General features: G+C 38.8%; 1 long non-coding RNA gene across 1 annotated transcript; it reads right to left on the reverse strand.

Moving 5' to 3' along the window:
• Window positions 1–383: 383 nt before the first annotated feature.
• LOC131348348 (uncharacterized) lies at window positions 384–3201 on the reverse strand. The gene is made up of 2 exons (XR_009203925.1): window positions 726–3201; window positions 384–620 (listed from the first exon to the last, which is right to left on the reverse strand). It is a non-coding gene; the product is annotated as an uncharacterized LOC131348348 (long non-coding RNA).
• Between the last annotated feature and the right edge of the window lie 303 nt (window positions 3202–3504).

Consider the following 3504-nt stretch of genomic DNA (forward strand, 5'->3'; position numbering starts at 1 on the left):
CATTTATATTCATATATATTTTTCTTAAAGTAAAAGAAATGTATAAAATTTCTCATTAACAAAAAATATAAAAGTAACTACAGGGTTTGTTCATAAAAGAGTTCATAAAAGAATTAGGGAATAAAAGAGTTCATAAAAGAATTAGGGAATAAAAGCAAGCAAATATCTGACATTTTTGAATCTATAAAGGTATAAAGATTCCATGCATATATATATGTATGAAAAATAGGATACATTCATATGAAATGTTATGACAAAAGATGTGTATAAAAACATGACCATTTAGTTACAGTGGTCAATACAATGATAGCGTTTGGACAGGAAATGATAGGAAGCTTTAAAAGATACTTAATGAAAAAAAAAAGCCACCAGACAGATTTAAGCCGAGTGGGCAGTGTTTACGATCCCTCGGAGTCTTATGTAACCATACATTTCATGATTTGGCTTCATTGCCATTAAACTTGTATTTATGCCTGTTTTTGATGCACAACCACATAGAATATGATGATAATGATGAGAAACACGATTCCAATGACCAGTGAGGCAATATTCAGCTTTTTGGCCGTACTGGAGTGCGCATTAGCTCTGGTAGAATCACCAATTGTGTTAGCCGTGTCAGTCTACAATGAAAAAGTTGTTATGTTTAGTTCCCTCTTTATTCATTCACTCATTTTTTACACAGATAATAAATATTAGTGATAAGGAATTGATGATATACGACTTACCCGGCAGGAGAACACAATTGCAATGACTCCAAGAGGAAGACAGCAGCATAGTGTGTTAAAAATGGACCAAGCCAGGTATGTGGGTGCATGGGATACACCAGTAGGCATAGTTGCTTTTCCTTCCATTTTTTCCACTTTTGGGCACCAGCTGTGTGAGTAAAAGCTTCAAGAGGAATGTGGGGTGAGGTTTTGCAGCACTTTGACTTATGCACAGTGGGATGTGGCCTACTGGGGGGCAGTTACAAAGGTAACAAAACAGTGTCCAATTTCATATGAAATCTAAAAATAAGGTTCTGACTTCTCAAGAAACAGAAACAAAGTTAAGAAAAAAACTTGAGAAACATTAGAGAAATTACTAAAATGATACAAGCACATTTGTTGTGTGAAATGCAATTAAAATGGTGTGATACAAGAAAAACAATGACCAGCTTCATTTAAACAAGCAGAACTTGATGAAAATGGCTATGATGAGTGCCAAGAAATCCAGTCCAACTTGTTTTTTATTTGTATTGGACAGCATGTACTTTTTGACATGTTTGGATAGATGCCAAAATGTAATTGGTCCATCTACACTTACACTTACATCCATTACATATACATTTATCTGCAGTCAACATCGCTACCATAACTGCTACTCTCATATGTGTACATATGTTATATAACAAGCACCCTATGGTCCACACAGATTGTAAACTGGACGGCAGTTTTAAACTTTTATGTATCTGTCTTGAAGTGTATTGTATTGTCTGTTTTCACTGTCTTTTGTCCTTTCTCTTGCACTAGGCTGCACACTATCCACAGCCCTTATCTCTGTGTTGTTTTATGTAGCATCATGGTCATGGAGGAACATTGTTTCTTTTCACTATGTACTGCATCAAAAAGACTATATATGGTATATGGTCAAATTTCCCCTAGATGTCCGTACAGCCGAGTCACTGGCTGTCTTCAAACTACGGATGAAGACCTACCCCTTCCTGAATGTTTTATGTATTGTTGTATGTCGATAAAAAAAAAAAAAAAAAACTACCAACACAGTTTTTAGGCTGATGGTATCCTGAGTCTGTGACCTATTGAACCAGTGTTAATGTATTCCTAGATAGAGACTTTAAAGCACTCTTGTATGTCGCTCTGGATAAGCAGATATATGGTCAAAAAATACAATAAAAACCTTTTGACTTGACTTTATTTGAAGACTTTCCTTCGGGTAGACTGAGAAACAGACGGAAAAACCGATGGAAGTATCAGAAAACAATGGGTCTTGTGTTCCTGATCGTATAACAAACGTGAATGAAGCAGTTGAAGAAAAACTATTTAAGACATTTAACCTTGCCGTGACCTTGAGCCCAGTGCTTAATTTGTAAATTAATCATTTCTGGAACAAAACCAGCAGTCTCTCGCCGCTGTGACCGACACCAAACACACAACTTCGGTTTTCCCGGAACATGACGTCACTAAACGGTGGTAGTGCAATTATAAACGCCCCAAGTCGAAGCCATTGAACTCTTGCCAATCTATTTCGTGCTCGAATCCATGGGCAGGTCTATTGCGTTTTGCCTCGAAATACTGTAGAAGTCGTTTTCATCTGAAACGTTTGACTAACAGGGTAGGATGATAAACTTATTGCAGCATTCCACTGTATTGCATAGATGTGTATAACATTTGAGTACTGAACAAGCCAAATACGAGTCTTCCTGATCTCTCTCTCTCTCTCTCTCTCTCTCACACACACACACACACTCACACACATGTCCTCTGATCCTCGCTCTGCGACGCTGTGGTCTGCGGATTGAAGAATGCGCTGAAAGACGGGGAGGAGCCGAAAGTCTGCGCCATTTTCATATGGAATTTAAAGGGGACTGAGGAGATCACCAATTTGTGTACAGTTTATGGAGAATCGCAGAATTTTAGGAGGGCTCAGTAGAAATGTTAGGGGGCTAAAGCCCCACTAAAAATGGCCTAGCGACGCCCATGCTGCTACCATATGCTTTCTGCTACCATAGGCGATTTAGTACGACTGTGCTCAATATCATTTATCTGATCAGTGAAAGTTTCTGTCACCGACAGCGTGGTTGCGTCCTCCGTTATTTCTGCCCGGTGTAACTCACTTTGCTTCTGTCTCCCGCTATCTTCATCCAGGTGTGCAGTTCCATCTTCTCGGTATTTCTTTTGATCAGGCACACCATCAACTTTTCTCGTGGATTTAAAAAAAATGAAAATATGTTTGACGGTCTCTTTGACATTTTTAAAATATCAGATTTATTTAGGTAGACCAATAAAGCATTCTTTCTTTCCGCTGCTCACTGCGCGCCAAACTATAATCACCAACCAATGAGAGTAATTGTAAACTTAAGAATAGCTAAACGTTACCTCTAAGTGTATCTCCATAAACGACACTCAGACTTGCTCGCTGTGTTTCACTCACTCATTCACACGCACGCGCACACACACACACACACACACACACACACACATACGCTGTCAGGTCACCAGGCACAAGTTAATGCCGGAACGATTAAAATAAATACCTGAACGCAAAACACGAAAATCGGACATTTTCCGGAACAGGATCCGGCTCAAATTAAGCACTGCTTGAGCCTGGTTGGATCGATTTCAAATTCTATTCATCTGCAGGCTATGGTGAGGTTTCCACATGAATACTACAAACGCTGAACAATGTTTCTTATTTGTCAATGTCTAAACCGTTGGCAACAAAAGTGAGTACACTTGTGTTAAATTTGGTGTTATCGCTCCCACACTCTCTCATACTGGTCACTGGAAG

This window comes from Hemibagrus wyckioides, linkage group LG28, assembly GCF_019097595.1.
Source record: "Hemibagrus wyckioides isolate EC202008001 linkage group LG28, SWU_Hwy_1.0, whole genome shotgun sequence".
In the NCBI taxonomy this organism is placed as follows: domain Eukaryota; kingdom Metazoa; phylum Chordata; class Actinopteri; order Siluriformes; family Bagridae; genus Hemibagrus; species Hemibagrus wyckioides.